Source organism: Natator depressus, chromosome 3, assembly GCF_965152275.1.
Source record: "Natator depressus isolate rNatDep1 chromosome 3, rNatDep2.hap1, whole genome shotgun sequence".
NCBI classification, from domain to species: Eukaryota; Metazoa; Chordata; order Testudines; family Cheloniidae; genus Natator; species Natator depressus.
The window spans coordinates 98,823,082-98,842,831 of record NC_134236.1 but is presented as its reverse complement, the minus strand read 5'-3'; positions in this window follow the sequence as shown (position 1 = coordinate 98,842,831).

Genomic DNA, 19,750 nt, shown 5'->3' with positions numbered 1-19,750 from the left:
GGGGCAGCGCCCCATCACATATGTGCAGAATGCAACTGACCCCTTTTTAGGAAAATCAACAAGGAAAATTCTGCTAGACAGATATTGTTATAAGACCTCTCTGATTTAGTAAGAATTATGAGATACAGTAGTATGTGCAGATGTAAGTTACCAGATCGTGGATTCAGCATCAGGGAATATGTTTCAAATACTGCACAGGGTCCACATTTATATAGTCTATAAATGTAAAAGAGATGCAAATATCATATTGTTCCATGGCAAGCACTATTTAAATAATTGGGCTTTTTTAAACCTAACTAAAGAACAGTCAACACAATTGCAAGTACACAGATCTAGTCACCAGTCATTTCATATTAATTAATATTCCCTCCCTCATTTTTTGATCAGTCGGCTTCCATTATGACCACCTACCTCTTGGAGAGCATTTGTCATTTACACACTTTATGCAGCCATGTGTACTCATCACTGAATCTAGTATGTGTCCTCTACAAATAACTGGGCCAGATCCTCCTCAGTTGGAAGAAACTGGCATACATCCTTTGGATTAAATGGAGCTCTCCCAATTTACATCAGCTGAGGATCTGGGCCTGACTTCCTGTGTAAAATGGTATTTTAAAATCATATCAGAACATCTTGTTTAAAATGGTTTCAGTTCTTTTCATAATGTACTATCTTGATATTCCTTGAATGTCCAGTAAGTGGACTACATTCTTGTCCACTTTAACAGTTGGTTTTGTTAAATCTATTGCATTACCTGAGGAACTTATTTCTAAACACCTCAAAAATAAGGCCTTTGAATTCCAAGTTCTGTTTTCATCATTTTTGAGAGAATATTGGGTTCTAAGCATCACTTATGTGTGTTTCCAAGAATAAATTTGCTAATGTCACTGAAGTTTTTATCATGCTTCTTCAATTTTTGTGATATTGGGTTGGATTTTATTTTACCACATAAGAACAAGATTTCTTAAGGCATTTAATCATGACAGCAGGTTTCCATGATTTATCTTCACCTCTTACCCAAACATCAATATGTACCAGAGGAGTGGAAGGCTTGCTAGCTTAATTCTAATGTTACCTTTTAATTTATAATAAAAGAATACTCTTCATCTATCACAGTAAACCTACAGGTTCTAGTATCACCAAATATGATTTTAAAGGATGAAATATGCTAGTTCTTCTTGTCCTGAACTATTATTCTACTGAGACAAGTTCTTCCAATGGAAAATATTTCAAGTGATTTAGGCCCAATCCAGCATTGATTGAAGTCAGTAGAAACACACCCATTTACTTAAGTAGCTGTTTGATCAGGGCCTATTTGGCCCATTGCTTTGTGAATATTTGGGTGACTATATAATCTACATAGATTCATAGTTCAGTGATAATCCATGAAACTCCTTGTTGAGGGAGAAGGTACTGAGTATCTTCCAGTATCCCATATCATGCAAAATATATTGGTACATTAGGGTTTCATTTTGTAAGTTTTTTCAATTACTAACAAGCATCTTGCATCTGAGTGCCAAAACTTCTTAAAAGAATGAATAGTATTAATGAATGCACCTTGTCATGATTTGTGGAATCTGTACAATTCATGAATTCTGTTTGAGATTATGAACTCTTGGAATGGATCTTTACCAAACTGCAGACTCCATTTTGGGGAGTTCCTTATGTTCTTTGTTGTCCTGTTACCTCCATGTTGGACTGCAATTCCAAAGGCTGGTGGCAAAGAGATAACAAAAGAGGGTCACTGGCTTAAGTGCTGGACCACTGAAACGTAGTTGCTCTAGATCACGGGTGATCAACCTACGGCCTACAGGCCATACACAGCCCATCAGAGCATTTCAGTGGGCCCGCGGCCTGCTTCAACACAATATACTAACGGCCAATTCATTAGCATTTTGTTGTCATATTTACATCATTTTAGTTTGCACAAGAGTGTAAATAGACAACACGGTACATAGACACACCTATCTCAATACATAGGAAACAAGCTGAACTTAAAATATAAATCAATATAGGTGACTTTAAATCTTATTAAAATATGTAGAATCTGTTTGGCCCAGACAAGGTTGTGCTTAGGTTGATGTGGCCCTCCTGTGCAATAAGGTTGTGTGCCACTACTCTAGACAAAAGACTGCTCCCAACTAGAACAACTGGTTTCTCAGGAGAGACCATCTAGCAATGAAGTCACCAGGTAAGGAACTGAGAGCACCTGGGGAAGGTGATCCAGGAGTCACCTGGCAGAGGAGACTGGAAGGTTATAAAGGGCAGGAGTTGCTATATTTGTTCTTTCTTTCTTCAGCAATTATTCACTAGCTAAAGATGAGGGAAGCTGCTGCAGGAGCCAGATGAGGCAGGGTGGAGGGGACCCTGCCTACCTGAACACAGATGGTCCCCCAGGGAAAGGGTGAGCTAGAGTGAAGGGTAACATCTATAGGGTTTATTATTTTTCATATAGAGCTGTATATGTCTCATGTGAATAAGTAGAGAGCAATAATATGTTAGACTCTCTGCAAAGTGTGTATCATATGGCCTAACTATCATGTGGCCCCTGGGAGAGTTCAACTGTAACCCAGAATGCTTACACTTTTGGTAGGATTTTTGGAGAGGAGCTACAGAAGGGCATGTTCAAAACATGTGTAATCACAGTTCCCAGGAGGGCATGTTAGAAGGTCTATACTTCAAGAGTGTGCCTAAGGATCCCAAGACTGTGGCAGACTCTGAAGGCTTAACACGCCTAGAGGGCTCCTGGCAGCTGCAGTTCCCAGCATGCCCTGAGTGAAGGAGAGGGCAGCACACAGGAAACTCTGTGCAAGCCTGGGTCAGAGCATCAGGCTGTCATAAATATAAAGGGAAGGGTAAACCCCTTTAAAATCCCTCCTGGCCAGAGGAAATCTCCTCTCACCTGTAAAGGGTTAAGAAGCTAAAGGTAACCTCGCTGGCACCTGACCAAAATGACCAATGAGGAGACAAGATACTTTCAAAAGCTGGGAGGAGGGAGAGAAACAAAGGGTTTGTGTGTCTGTCTACATTCTGTCTTTGCCAGAGATAGACCAGGAATGAAGCCTTAGAACTTTTAGTAAGTAATCTAGCTAGGTATGTGTTAGATTATGATTTCTTTAAATGGCTGAGAAAAGAATTGTGCTGAATAGAATAACTATTTCTGTTTGTGTATCTTTTTGTAACTTAAGGTTTTTGCCTAGAGGGGTTCTCTATGTTTTGAATCTAATTACCCTGTAAGGTATCTACCATCCTGATTTTACGGGGGGGATTTCTTTATTTCTAATTACTTCTATTTTTATTAAAAGTCTTTTTGTAAGAAAACTGAATGCTTTTTCATTGTTCTCAGATCCAAGGGTTTGGGTCTGTGGTCACCTATGCAAATTGGTGAGGCTTTTTATCCAACATTTCCCTGGAAAGGGGGGGTGCAAGTGTTGGGAGGATTGTTCATTGTTCTTAAGATCCAAGGGTCTGGGTCTGTAGTCACCTAGGCAAATTGGTGAGGCTTTTTACCAGACCTTGTCCAGGAAGTGGGGTGCAAGGTTTTGGGAAGTATTTTGGGGGGAAAGACGTGTCCAAACAGCTCTTCCCCAGTAACCAGTATTTGTTTGGTGGTGGTAGCGGCCAATCCAAGGACAAAAGGGTGGAATATTTTGTACCTTGGGGAAGTTTTGACCTAAGCTGGTAAAGATAAGCTTAGGAGGTTTTTCATGCAGGTCCCCACATCTGTACCCTAGAGTTCAGAGTGGGGGAGGAACCTTGACACAGGCTGTATCTCCTTCTAGATTCCTTGGCTCTGGGGGAAGGAGAGGGCGGTGTCTGGTAAAGGGGGAGTCCTGCAACTGGGCTCTGGGGGAGGAGGGGGTGCTGCTATCTGGGCAAAGGGGGCCCCCCGGCTGGGCTCTGGGGCAGGAAGGGGGCAGAAAAACAGGAACTGGATTGTCATAGGGGTTTCTTTAACTCTCTATTCCTGGGGGGAATTTCTGCATGTGTCTGTATTGTTACAGACATACTTGCTGACAGGTATTTTGAAATAAATTACCAAAAACTGAAACTGGTGTAATTATGTAGTGTTATTTTGACAAATAAAATTTGCCGAATTTTGCAGATTTTTTAATTTTTTGCCACAGAATACCCCCAGGAGTAAAATCAGGGTCAACTATCTGCCATGGCCTGTTGAAATAGGGTGATTAATCAAAGGTACCCTTGCTGAGACTTCCTGTAAAACAGGTACAGGACAGTACCATGTATGGCTGTTGGGAACATCCACAACCTTCATATAACAAACTCCATGCTTAATTAATGAATTAATTAACTTAATTAATGAATGTTTGTAAAGTATGCTGTGAGATCCTTGGATGAAAGGTGATATAAAAAGAGCCTGGGGTTTTGTTATTAATGGGAAGCAGAGATTTTTTTTAGAGACACAAGCAAACTTCAGTTAAACAGGAGCTTCAGTTAACTGAGGCTCAGAAAAATGGCAGTGACCTGTACTGCATCTAGAAACTCTGTCTTCTGTTCTGTGCAGCAGTGACCAACGTTGGAATAGGTGTGTGTGTATTTAATATCTATTCAGTACAGTATATTTTCTCTCTGAGTGTGTACAGGCCTGGATTAATGCAGGGGCTTAAGAGGCTGTAGCCCAGAGCCTTGGGCTAAGGGGGTCCCGCAAAAATAAATCCATAATTATATACAATTCAGTGGTCACAAACCCGTTGATCACGATCGACTGGTCAATCCTGGAGCCTCTGCCAGTCGACCGCTAAAAGTCCAGTGGTGCAGCAGGGCTCAGGCAGGCTGCTTGCATGCCATGGCCCCACTCTGCTCCCAGAAGCGGCCGGTTGCTGGCACATCTCTCCAGCCCCTGGTGGGGGGAGAAGGCTCCATGAGCTGCCCCCACCCCCAGTGCCATCACCCAAGCTCCCATTGGCCAGGAACCATCCAATGTGAACTGCAGGGGTGGCACTTGCACGTGTGGGCAGTGCACAGAGACACTCTGTCCCCCTCGCCCCAGGGGCGTGCAGAGATGTGCTGGCAGCTGGCTGCTTCCGGGAGCAGCGTGGGGCCACGGCATGCAGGCAGGCAGCCTGCCTGAGCCCTGCTGCACTGCCATCTGGGAGCCATCTGTGGTAAGCGCCTTCTGGCTGGAGCCTGACCCTCACACCCCCTCCTGCAACCCAATCCCCTGTCCCAGATCAGAATCCCCACCAGCACCAAACTCATTCCCAGAGCCCGCACCCCTCACCCTTTCCTGCATCCCAACATTCTGCCCCAGCTTGGAGCCCCCTCCTGCACCCAAACTCCCTCCCAGAAAGAAACTAAGGGCTAATCTACACTGGCAATGCAAAAGCACTGCTGTGGCAGCGCTTTAGAGTGCCTTGTGTGTTCGCGGCGCAGCGCGACCACACAAAAAAATCACCTCCAAAAAAACCCACCTCCACGACGGGTGTAGCTACTAGCCCTGGGGCACTGTTTACACTGGCGCTTTACAGCACTGCAATTTGCTGCGCCCAGGGAGGTGTTTTTTCACACCCCTGAGCAAGAAAGTTGCAGTGTTGTGAATTACCAGTGTAGACAAGCCCTAATATAACAGCTGTTCTAAGGTAAGAAATAGGCGATTTTGAATTAACTTAAAACATGTAGAATATAGTTAAGACTAAAATATAACCACAGAATGGCTTTATGTTAATTAAAAGGCAAGTTTAGTATAGCGTTAATAGCCTCAATGCCATAATTGTGATCATTTTGTTTTAAATTAAGAAAGAGACATGTATACAGGGGCCCCACAAAATCTAATAGCCCCAGGCCCACAGGAGAGTTAATCCGGCCCTGAGTGTGTATACATATAAACATAAACACAAACATACTATTAATTTTGGGACCCAGATTATGAACTCTTTAAAACAGGGAGTCTGTGGGACTACTCATGGAGCCACTGTACATCAGTGGGAATGGGGGATTCATAATCTGGCCCTTTGATACCAAGAAGACTGAATTCTACATAACAATTTGCAACGTTTAGAATAGGTTATTTAGATTTCTTTAATCTCTATCATTCGAGTTACCCCTTCACTAAGGAGTTTTTCTATGTCCCACCTCTAAAAACTTTATTAATCAGTTTTTTTTGGTATATGAACCATTCTTGCTTCCTCTTTACATTTGAGCAGTTTTTCTCTGCAGATCATGTATTCCCATATTCTTTGTTTTTTCTCATTTCAGGCTTCAGAAACCATGCTTTGCCTCAAAGTGTCTGTACCGTACACCCTTTTGCCAGAGAAATAATGGACCTTCACATCACATTTTATACTTTTAACATCATTCTTTGAATTTTTGTGGCTGTAGCTGCACCTGGCATTTAAACAGGCTGTCTATGAATTTGTGGTCTTTTCCAATACGAATTACAATTATTTTATTTTTTGTCCATAGAGAAATTAAGAGTTTTGAGCATGTGGATCTGCAAACAAATATTTCCTTTTAATATTGCACATAGTTCTTTTCAAACTTTGTTAGCTATCTAGAACTAGATCTCACAGGTTACTAACTCTGAAGCATACTGTTTGTGCTCATGAAGTATTCACTGGCAGATTAATAGTTCTGGGTTTCAGTATTTTAATAGTAGTGTATCTACTCCTGTTCTTTTTGTGGATACAGACTAACACGGCTGCCACTCTGACACCTAATATGAGGCAGAGATTTAAACTTTTAAAAAGAAGCAGCCTGTGCTTTTGTCCATTCCCATGCTTCTTTGCTCTTCCAGCAACTCCGCTGAGGTTTATTTGCAGATGTTATGCTGGACTAAACTATTTCAAATAATTGGTAAGGCGCATCCATTTTCTTAGAAGTTAGAGAAGGCAAAGACCTTTTCTACCCACCAGACAATGGCAGAATGTCCCATACTTTGAATTACATGCTACCTTCAACAACAATTCAGAAAGAAGAACTATCTATCTGAAAAGCCCACAAATCTATTAAAGAGGGACAAAAGGGCAGCAACTCCATTGAACTCTTCCCCTGTGCTCCAAAAACCAAGAGCAATCTCCATACGGCTGGGTCTCTGTGATAGGGTATACAAATGTCACAGTAATCAACATGGGGTTAATGAGCTATTGCAGGCTACTGAGATAACTGGGCCTAAAAATTTACCCTAATTGGAAGTTCAGTTGTAAAAAGTTCAACCCATCCTGTCTCACCTTTCCCGTGAGAGATGTAAGACTTGACAGAAGGAGCTTAAAAGGAGAGAGCACAGCACAGTTGGAGGCAGACCAGACAGAAGAGCAGGCTTTCAGTCCTCAGGTCCTGGAGAAGGGTCTGGTGAAAGCAGGAGCTTTTTGAGTGGCTGCTGCCTGATAGTTCCCTCCCTGAATTATACCATAGACTGGCCTGTGAGGTGGACTGAGGCCATGGATTGCCAAGGCTCTCTGAGGAAAGAGTCCTACAATGTCCATGTGAAAGTTTATTTATGTTGGTTTCTTTTCCTTCATTGACAATCCTGGAAGGGGTGGAGTCTGTCTCCTATGAACAACCCTGTGTGGCAGATTGCCTGGTTGTTGTGGAGCGGAGGATGGGTGAGTGCAAAGGCCCTGTCCCAGCCCTAGGGGTGCCCTCAAAGAGGAACACAGTGACAGTCTCTGTTAGAGGGAGGATGGATTCTGGGGACAGTGCAGGAGTATCTACACTGTGAAGCATGGTCCCTGATGAACAGTTGAGTTTTCAAGTAGAAATCCATTCAGGAATTACTGCTGGTTGAACTAGGCAGAAGTAGCTGTCCCTGCACAGTTGCAAACCCCACTTCTAAAAGGAGGATTTTGCAGCAGCCTCCACTGGAAACCACATGGCAGCTCAGGGCCAACTATGTAGAGGAATTTGGCCTCAATGTAGATATTCTTGGCTCTTACTATTTTCTAGAGATCTGAGATGATTTTGACACAACTATGGATGCAGAGGTTGGAATCCATTACCTGCACCCCCACTATAACATTCTGAGAAAATGCCAGGAGTGTGAAAAAAAGTGTTTCCTGATAGGCCCATTATATTGAACCTCCCCAGGAACTGAGCCTTGATGTGGTGGGAAAGGTTGCTTGTTGCAATGACCCTAAGAGCTATGCTGGTGATAGTAGAACGCCTGCCAGATCTACCCAAGCCAGACAGGTCAAAGGGGAGGAACCAGGCTAAAGGGAGTCCACCGGTCCTCCTGGTAGGTGGCTGTGAGTCAGGCTAACAACCTCTCCATGTAAAACTGTTACAGAAAGAATCCAGAGGCAAGATGAGTGTCACAGATTTGCAAATAGAAACATCAACTGTAGAGAAGCACAATCTGCTGAACGTAAGACAATACAGTACCTGGTAAACCAGCAAATCCAGCTGACACTATAATGATGGAGAATCAAAGCCACAAGAAAGTTTTTCATCTGAAATGGAGTATCTTCACAGGTAAGATTAACATAAGAATTAGGTGTTGGACTGTTAGATCACTACAGACCACTGGTAGACTGATACAAGTTATTAAAAAATGAAAAATCTTTGGCGTAAATATACTTTGGATTGAGATGAGGTAAACTGATGAGAGAAAATATCATCAGAAGACAGGATTGTTTATATTCGGAAAGAGAGGATGACAAATAGGGAGAGGCTTAGACTTAGTATTGAGCAAGGAAGCCACTAAAACACTGAGGGCATGGGAACCTGTAAACTCAGGAATATTGACTGTTCACATTGTGACAAATCAGACAAAAGTCATAATTCAGCATTATGTGAAACAAATGATAGTACCAAATGAGTCAAAGACTGTTTCTATGAAAGATTGCAGTGTCTTTGTCAAGATCAATAAATATGACATTGTTATTCTCATGGGAGAGTTAAATGCATAATAGTGAAAAGGAACATATTATGGGCAGACATGGCATCCCAGGACATGCTGACAATGGAGAATGTCATGTTAAACTTTGTGACCTATGCAGTCTTGGCATTGGGGGCACACTATTTCCACGGAAGGAGAGACAAACTGACACAGAAATCAAATGATGGCTGCACCCAGAAACAACTTGACCATGTTGCCAGTAGTAGGCACTGGGAGAAGTTCATTGTTGTATCCCAGTGTTTACGTGAGTTCTAATGTTAGAAGTGACCACCATCTTGTTATTGGGAAAAACAAAATAAAACTAAAAAAGGTATCATCACATAAGGCAGAGGGTATGTATACTAGAAAGTTAGGAGAGCCAGCTGTGAATGTGCATTTCAAACTACAGTTCAGTAAGAGATCTGAAGAGTTAGACACTGATGAATGGCATAGAATAACAAACAATGGCAGTTTTTCAAAGACACAAGGATGAATGCAGGCAGGACCACAGTGAGGGTGAGAAGATCTAAGAAAGAAGAACAGCTCCAACCAAATACATGGAAGCTTGTTGAACAGAGGAGAGAATTAAAGAAGAGAATTCAACAAGACTGAGACAGCAGCAAAAGAGATATTCTGCCACAAGAATATGCAGACAAAGACAAGGAAGTTAAAAGATCAGCCAGGAGAGAGAATAGATGGAAAATAAAACAAGAGAAGCTGAGGAGGTGTACAAGACAGGGGATTCTAAAAAGCATTTTCTAGTATCTAAACTGACATTACAATTCGCAAACCATTGTGGTATTGTTAAGGCTCAAGATGGTACAATTTTAACCACAGAGGAAGGATAGAGAGCTCATTCTATGAAATATTTCCAGGCTGTGCTTAACCAGCCAGAACCACTAGCACAGACTGAATGATGTGAAGAAATAGCAGACTTACCTATATCCTAGAAGTGATTGCCTCTGAGGAGGTAATTACGGACGGAATATTCAAAAGGAGTTAGGCTCCTAACTTTTGAGCATTTCACCCTAAAGCTATAAGGCCAACTGAAGAATAGTAAAGCACCAGGCTGCGAAAAGATAGATACTGAAATGTTTAGATGTGTCCTAAAGACTGGAGAAGAGGGGTTACCCTCAAAAATCCCTAAAAGAGGAACCAGCTCATTTGTGATAACTGGAGAGGGGTGACACTTCTATCTGTACCTGGAAAAGTGTTTTACATTATCATTTTGCATAGGATAAAAACTGCTGTTGATAAAGTACTTGGGGAAGAACAGGCTGGATTTCAGTCTGGTGGGGTTGTATTCGGAGTAGATTTTCACCTTGAGAAAACTTACTGCGAAACGCTTAGAATACCAGCAGAAAATGGTTTTTAATGTCCTTGATTTTACTAAAGTGCTTGATAGCGTCCACAGAGACACCCTCTGGAAGCTCCTGAGACACTATGGAATTCCAGCAAAGATTGTTAAATTAATAGAAGCTTTGTCTGACGAGTCTGCATGCTACATGGTGTATCAGGATATAGAGCAGAGACATGGAATGGTCTAAGATTGTTACTGGCATAAGAAAAGGTTGTCTACTACTTCCATTTCTCATTCCAAAATCTACAATAATGCAGACGAGAAGAGCACTGGTTGCTGCCAAGGACACTGGTATTGGTTGGGCAAGACAGAAGCTGCAAGACTTAGATTTTGCAGATGATATAGTTATACTGGATAACAACTTAGGTGAAATGAAGAGACTTTTTATAAGAATAAAAGTAGAAGCTGCCAAAGTGGGACATTGTATCAATATAAGAAAGATCAAGACCATGGAGAAGGATGATTATGTCATAAGGGTTACCACTGTCATGGAAAATGAGGATTTTGCCATTTAATTCAATGCCAAAAATCATGACTGTCACAGAAACAGTGAATTTTGCCATGTTTATGGACCCTGCTGCTACCTATTAATAGTCTGTTAGTTCACTTTGATTTAGTACCATTTCAAAGAAGACTCACTCAAAGCAAACTAATGAACTGTTAGTGTGCAGCAGCAGCGTCCACACCAACTGTTCGAACAGTTAATGCACAGCAGCTGATCAAAGTGAACCAAGGTCAGGTCTACATTACACACTTACTTTGGTATGACTATGTCTCTCCGGGATGTGAAAAATCCACACCCCTGAGTGACATAGTTATACCAACCTTAACCCCTCCACACCCACTCTGATGTAGACAGCTCTATGTTGGCAGGAGAGCTTCTCCCACTGACATAGCTACCACCTCTCATGGAGGTGGAGTAACTAAGCCATCGGCTTAGAGGGTCTTCATCAAAGTGCTACAGCGATGCAGCTGCTCCAATGCGAAGTGTAGATCTGCCCTAAGGAACTGTTCATGTGGGCCCTGTGGGTGTGTATTCGCACTGGTCTACGCTGGGGGCGGGGCGGGGATCAATCTAAGTTACGCAACTTCAGCTACATGAATAAAGTAGCTGAAGTCAACGTACTTAGATCGACTTACCGTGGTGTCTTCACCGTGGTGAGTCGACTGCTGCTGCTCCCCCGTCGACTCTGCCTGCAGTTCTCACAGCGCTGGAGTACAGGAGTCAATGGGAGAGCACCCAGGGGTCGATTTATCGCGTCTAGACTAGACACGATAAATCGATCCCCACTGGATCGATCGCTGCCTGCCAATCCAGCGGGTAGTGAAGACATACCCTTAGAGTTTGTTAACTTACTTGTATCAACTGCCATGCATTACCAGTTCCTTAGTTTGCTTTGATCTAGTCCCATTTCAAAGAGGACTAGATCAAAGTAAACTAATACACTGTTAATGGGTAGCACCCAATACAATATTTTGTTGCTGTGACCATAGCGTGAATTATCTATTTTTATCATGACTGTGCAGTGACTTACACATAATTTTACTGTGACAAAATTGCAGATAATAGAGAATGCTGTCAACACTGGCAGATGTGTGATTGATGGAGAAGGGTACAAAAGAGTTAATGATTTCATCTATCTTGAAAGTACAATAACTGCTAATGGCTGGCTCACTAAAGAAGTGAAGGCAAGAATCAGCAAAGCCCATGGATCATTTTCACATTTGTCAAACATCTGGAAGAGTAAAATTAGGTTGGACAACACTATTGTCCTTCCAACATGACTGTACGCCTTGGAAACGTGGCAGATGGTGGAAGTACACAACTGGAAACTGAAGGCATTCTACCAGCATCGTTTAAAAAGAAATCTTGGGAATTCTCTGGAGAGATCGTGTAAATAATCCGGAAGCGTTGTGCTGCACAGGTCAGCAGACTGTGGCCCCAGTAATCAGACAGAGATGGCTATGATGGTTTGGCCATGTCATGAGGCTACCCAATGGCAGAAACACAAGGAATGTCCTAGATAGGATCCCACCTGAAGGGAAAAGAAGCCATGGAGGACAAAGAATGACCTGCCATGATGATGGAAAGGGATGCTGTTGTCATGGAGACAACTTACGATGAAATCAAATATCTTACTTTAGACAGTCAGCAGTGTGGAAAAATGGGTTGCCTCATGTACTACTGGGCACAGGACATTGTAAATATACATCACACACACACACACACACACACACACACACACACACACACACACACATCTCTATACTCTAAACACTTTGTCCAATCTAGTCTTTATTTACTTAAAGCAATGTGGTTTACACTCCTTCCCTTTGGAGACTATTCTACAGATTGGTAGACTGCACTGTAATTTTTCCTGTTGGTCAGCTTTATTCAGTCTAATTCTGTTACTACAATTACTACTACTGTGCCTTTATAGCTGGAATGTATGGTATATTCTACATACTGTGTGTATATTGCCTACTATTATCTCAGTGCCTCCTAGTCTTAGTCATGTAAAAAGTTTGTCCTTTTTGCAGTACTGCTAATACTGATGTTACACCAAGTGCAAGTCTTATAAATTTGTACTGCCCAAACTACTGCTAAGATTTGCAACAGGTCCTTAATGTTAAACTCCTAAATCTATAAGTAGGCATTTTAAAAGTGGCCTGATTTTCAAAAGTGCATTGGAGTCAGCAGGAACTGCTGGGTGCTCAGCAGTGTAAAAATCAGGAGTGGGAGTGGGCTCCATTATCTGGAAGTTCCAAACTCCCACTTCTTGCCTTAGGGTGGAGACTCTCTTACAGCATTTGGGGAGGCAGATGCTGCTGCTGATCTCTGAAGTGAGGTTCCACACAGGCCTCCTCTTTAGAAGTTAGGAGCCTTGATTTTCAGTGTTCATGTTTGAAAAGTTTGGCCTAGACTTTTCAGGTTGAATTCTGAACTGCTTTACATTTCCATAGTTGGGATTATATGGGGTATTAGTCAACACTAAATTTGCCCCATTAAATACAATTTGCCAAAATCCTGTGCGAGCCTCTAGCACTAATGGATTCAGTCAATTTAGCAATAACTTCTGTTTTCATGGTGGCAATGTTCTCTTTTATATGTCTTAAGATTATTTGTATCAAGAAATATTGTAACTTTGCAGCTTTTCTACTATTGCTATGCAATTTGGCCAGATCATGTTTTTTTGTTGTTGTTGTTGCTCCTTGATTTTTCTCACATCTACTGCAATTCAATTTTTACATTCTTTTCACATCAGTCAACTTTTTTTCTAGGAAGATGTACTGCAGGCTTTATTTGAGTGTGATGTGTTATTTAGTCTCTCCAGACCTTTTGGGGGATGGAACAGCTTCCGTATGAGGAGAGATTAGTAAGAATGGAACTTTTCAGCTTGGAAAAGAGATGACTAAGGGGGGATATGATAGAGGTCTATAAACTCATGACTGGTGTGAAGAAAGTAAATAAGGAAGTGTTATTTACTCCTTCTCAAGAGCTAGGGGTCACCAAATGAAATTAATAGGCACAGGTTTAAAACAAACAAAAGGAAGTATTTTTTCACACAACACACAGTCAACCTGTGGAACTCTTCACCAGAGGATGTTGTGAAGGCCAAGATTATAACAGGGTTCAAAAAAGAACTAGATAAGTTCATGGAGGGTAGGTCCATCAATGGCTGTTTGCCAGGATAGGCAGAGACCGTGTCCCTAGCCTGTGTTTGCCGGAAGCTGGGAATGGGCGACGGGATGGATCATTTGATGATTACCTGTTCTGTTCCATCTGGGACACCTAGCATTGCCCACTGTTGAAAGACAGGATACTGGGCTAGCTGGACCTTTGGTCTGACCCAGTATGGCCGTTCTCATGTTCTAAAAACCACTTACGTTCTGTAAGTATTTCTCCTGTTTCAGAGAAGCAGCCATGTTAGTCTGTATCCACAAAAAGAACAGGAGTACTTGTGGCACCTTAGAGACTAACAAATTTATTTGAGCATAAGCTTTCGTGGGCTACAGCCCACTTCATCAGATGCATACTCTACTTGCGCTACATTGATGACATCTTCATCATCTGGACCCATGGAAAAGAAGCCCTTGAGGAATTCCACCATGATTTCAACAATTTCCATCTCACCATCAACCTCAGCCTGGACCAACCCACACAAGCAGTCAATTTCCTGGACACTACTGTGCTAATAAACGATGGTCACATAAACAGCACCCTATACCGGAAAGCTACTGACTGCTATTCCTACCTACATGCCTCCAGCTTCCATCCAGGACACACCACACTATCCATTGTCTACAGCCAAGCTCTACGATACAACCGCATTTGCTCCAATCCCTCAGACAGAGATGAACACCTACAAGATCTCTATCAAGGATTCTTAAAACTACAATAACCACCTGCTGAAGTGGAAAAAACAGATTGACAGAGCCAGAAGAGTACCCAGAAGTCACCTACTACAGGACAGGCCCAACTAAGAAAATAACAGAACGCCACTAGCCATCACCTTCAGCCCCCAACTAAAAACTCTCCAGCACATCATCCAGGATCTACCACCTATCCTGAAAGACGATCCCTCACTCTCACAGATCTTGGGAGACACACTAGTCCTTGCTTACAGGCAGCCCCACAAGCTGAAGCAAATACTCACTGGCAACCACACACCACACAACAAAAACACTAACCCGGGAACCTATCCTTGCAACAAAGCCTGATGCCAACTCTGTCCACATATCTATTCAAGTGACACCATCATAGGACCTAATCACATCAGCCATGCTATCAGGGGCTCATTCACCTGCACATCTACCAATGTGATATATGCCATCATGTGCCAGCAATGCCCCTCTGCCATGTACATTGGCCAAACCAGACCGTCTCTACGCAAAAGAATAAATGGACACAAATCTGACATCAGGAATCATAACAGTCAAAAACCAGTAAGAGAACACTTCAACCTCTTTGGTCACTCAGTAACAGACTTAAAGGTGGCAATTTTGCAACAGAAAAGCTTCAGATACAGACTCCAATGAGAAACTGCTGAACTGGAATTAATTTGCAAACTAGATACCATTAACTTGGGCTTGAATAGAGACTGGGAGTGGCTGGGTCATTACACAAATTGAATCTCTTTCCCCATGTTAACTATCCTTACACCTTCTTGTCAACTGTCTGAAATGGGCCATCTTGATTATCACTACAAAAGTTTTTTTTTCTCCTCCTGATAATAGCTCATCTTAATTAATTAGCCTCTTAGAGTTGGTATGGCAACTTCCACCTTTTCATGTTCTCTGTATGTGTATATATCTTCTTACTATATGTTTCATTTTATGTGTCTGATGAAGTGGGCTGTAGCCCACGAAAGCTTATGCTCAAATAAATTTGTTAGTCTCTAAGGTGCCACAAGTACTCCTATTTCTCCTGTCCTCTTTTTCAGACCTTTTACTCTACAGCACTCTGGTGATGAAACTTAATTCATACTATGTAAAAGCAACCAAAAATAACTGACTTGAGATTTCTTCAGCAAGTTCCTTAGTTAACGTGTTATAAAATGCTCTGGATGTTATGTATACAAAAGGCAGTACAGATCCTTTGGGACCCAAAAGGAGCCTGGGTAGGTCCTGGACCCAGGCAGCAGTGGCTTAAATCAAATCAACAAGAAAAAAGGCAGAAGCCATAAATGCAACATGAATGAGTCAAAAGGCCGTTGGTCCTCAGGGCCTCCATCTCTAGCTATCTCCCTTGTACTTCCAAGAAGTTATAAGTCTCTCAGCGGAAGCCTGGTGCTAGCTCCTCTGTCAGCAAGTTGTTACTCCCTTCAAGTCTCAAGCATTTCTGCCTCTTCCTGTCTGTTCCTCCCTCTTTATACTTGGCCTTGGTCTCATTAGCTACAGCAGCTGGGGACATGTCTGTAACACGTTGGGGGGTTGTGTCACCACCTGCCCTGTGACCCTGCGGTATTTCTGTGTTGTGTAGCTCTGACACCAGCATCCTGCTTACAGCACAATGACCTCACCCTGACTTCCACCAGCCTGGTTACTCCTTGCAGGGTGACACCAGCAGCCCCTCCATTCCCAAGTCTCCCCAAAACTGTCTTCCCTGCAGCCTTCAGTCCCTCTTCCCTGCAGCCTTCAGTCCCTCTCAGAGAAGTTTTCAAGTTTGCTGCCTCAAAAGAGTGGGAACATGCACCCACCTGTTAGTTTGGTTGAGGATTTTACCATTCAGTTTGAAACACAGCACTGAGTTGGCTGTGTAATACAAGATTAAGTGTATTAATAAAGAACAGATATTTCAGTGATAACAAGTAAGAATAGAAGAGATCAGTATGGTTACCAGTGGAACCAAACAAAACACACTGTCTCGTGACTACAACTTAAATTTCAGCAAGTTACAATCTTTGTCTAAGCACGTTTCTCATCTATAGTCAGTTTCTAGCTGTCCGGGCCAAGAAGATCCACTTTGCATGAATTCAAAAGGTACTGTTTCCCCTTTGTCCCCTAAGTGACGGAGCCCCAAAGTCTTTCAGCAGTGCCTTATATCCTCAAAGTTTATCTTTATTTTCAAAGTCCTGGGGGGCTCAGCTTTCTGTGTCCACCAGGGAGTCAACTCCATGTTATTTTTTTCAGTCTCCTGTGATTCTACAATTTCTTCCTGAAATCCCCGGCACAAATGAATAGCCCATTGTTCTTGGCCACACCTGGCTTGATTTGTAACTGAGCCAAAAAGGTATTGGCCATTCTCCTTTGTCTGGAAAAAACCTGTTTTGCCTCCTTGGTCTGTTTGCAGACTCCAAACCCTAATATCAGAGAGTATCTATAATTTCACATAGTGTCATTACATACAATTCACAGTGATATTAATGACCAGCATGTTATTAGTTTTCAAATGATATATTACAAGACACCTTTTAGAAACAGGTGTGTGAGGTGTATTGAGCTGGTCAGGCCAACTGAGTTTTACTGTTACATATCAGGGAGACCCTGGCCATTAGGCACTGGCATGTGCTTAAGGTCACAGTGTCTCTTCATAATTGACATTTCTCACAGCTGAACAAGGGCTTGTTTTGCAGTCTGCCGCTAGGGGGGTTCTTAACCCCTTCCTGCCTGTGTGATGTGGGGTTTGTAGACACCCATCACAGAACCTTTATAGTGATGGTTCTTCAAATCCCATGTTCCCAACAAAGAAAAGAAAAGAAAAGAAAAAAGAAAAGGCACCATCAAGCGGACACCGCTCAGGAGCTCAAGGGAAGAAGACTGAAACTCAATGCTAAACTTCCAGTATAGCTATGCTGCACTGGTGTATGCCCCATTTTAAGCATCAGTACTGGAGGTTGCATTAAAGTAGTTACACTGGTGTTAAAATCCCCCTGGTGTACAAGTCTTCTGGCCTGGAGTACGTGAACAGGACAAAATAATGATTTAAGTAGACCAATCTACTGCTTTTCTGAGATTCGTTTTCCAAGCTCCCTGCTGGATCTCTGGATTCCTTGAAAGCCTCCTGTTGCTAACCTGGTCCTGGGGGGAAACCCTCAGTGGAATACATTTGATTCAGATAGGTAACCCAAATCTCTTCCCTAGAGTGCATTCCTAACTGTCTCCAAACAATAAGCCACAGCATTATGTGATTTTAACTCAAACATACACACTCAAAACCACACATATCCTTTCCTCCTCAGGCTGTCAGCTATAACCCAAAACTAATAATTTTGCCAAATTGCTTTACAGGAAGAATTGAACCTCCCTATTTTCTAAATTAACTCATGTTAATTAAAAGAAAATTCTTATTTCCTCTCTTATTTGATTGAGGGAAAAGTCCTTAGGCATAATCTCTCTGAAAAAATTACCTTTTGTTTCATCATCTTCCTCCTATTGTTATCTGAATTGAAATAGCAATGTCCTTTAATAATTGTCAATCCCAAAGCCCCTCTTTTAACTTCAAAAAATTCTCAAAGGAGAAGATTTGCTGCCCCCTCCCCATCTCTGCCATCCTAGCAAAATTCTGCATGTGACAGAAGGAAAACAAATTAAAGCTGCCTCACTAACTGCAGCCATCCCTCAGGAGAGAAAAGGCCCCTGCCTTGACAGTCTAAGGAATACTCAAACTTTAGGGCGCAACTTGAGACTCAATTGGCAATCTGAACATAGGTTCTGAGACAGACACAGTCATATCAATAGGTGGAGTAAACAGTTAAACTTCCTACAAGGTAGGCTCCCTAGAGGTGTAACTGACTGAAGGATATAGCTTGCAAGCTGTTTCAGTTCACTGGATGTGTGCATATTAAATAGCTCTAGTTACTGGAGACATAGGTTGATAATGACACTTGGCAAATGTGAGTTCCATTCTGGGCTTTGAGACTGACCTTTGTAATAAGGCTGTGGTGGTATCACTGTGCATGGAAATGTCAGGCAGCGGTGCCTACGTTAAATTACTCCCATTTCTACTGTAATGAATCAGAGTACTCAGGGGCATGTAAAGTGGAAAGTTCCATTCCTAATAGCTCCTTCCAAATGCTGGTGGCTTCTAGGTTGTATATCCAGCGGAAAACTTTGCTGTGGTCCTATTAAAGTTTTGGCATCACCCATTTTTAATCTTCTCTGTAACAGGCAATTTCAACAAACTTTACCCCATATGTTGAAGAATCAAAACCTCCTTTAAAAAAAGGTAATTAAAGCTTTTCATTTTTGTGCTTCCTCACAAGATGGTAGGAGATATGATGAGTAAGGTGTGGGGCTGAAAATACTTTCAACTGTCTCACTACTGGTCACACAGGAAGTGAAGCAGTTTGCAGGATCGAATGCTTTGTTCATTTCAACAGCTGTGTCTTGACCTGTTTGGAATTAGAGGCATAAGGGCTATGCATAAGTATACAGGGAAGCAACATAAGCTGTTGCTCCCAAGGTTTCCTACAAACATGGAAAAGACACCCCATAAACCTTGTTCCCAGAACTGGGCAGGAATGCAGGTCAGTGGTTAAGGCAGGGGCAATGGAAGTCAGGATTACTGGCTTTTGTTCCTGGCTCTGAAGGAAGTGGTGTTAGAAGCTAAAGCAGGGAAGAATAGAGACATCTGGGTTTAGCCTTTATATTGCATAAATATTAACTTTGAAGGAGGCTAGGACCCAGGTTCTCTCATAATAGCCATAGCATATTTTTACTATCATTCTTCCCTGGGATGGTATAGAGAGGATGTGATGTGAAAAGCTGAGGCCTCTGTGTGCCCTATTCACTGTATACACTGATAATATAATGGATTTTGTTGTAAATCTCAAACCGCTCACATCCTATTCTTTAGTAAGCCCCATGTGTTGCAACCTTCTGTTTCCTCAAGCTACAGACAAATCCTATTAGAAGGAGTGGATTAAACTGGGCCTTGACAGATCCGTGCAATTCACAGACTGAAAGGAACAAATTTTCACATAATACTGAATAATGCTACACCATGATCACATTAAGGTTACATGATTTCAAAGCTCTCGGGTACAACAATTTTTACACATACATGCAACCAGGTAAATTATGCAACTCAAACGGTTTTCCTTTTTGTTGTGAAC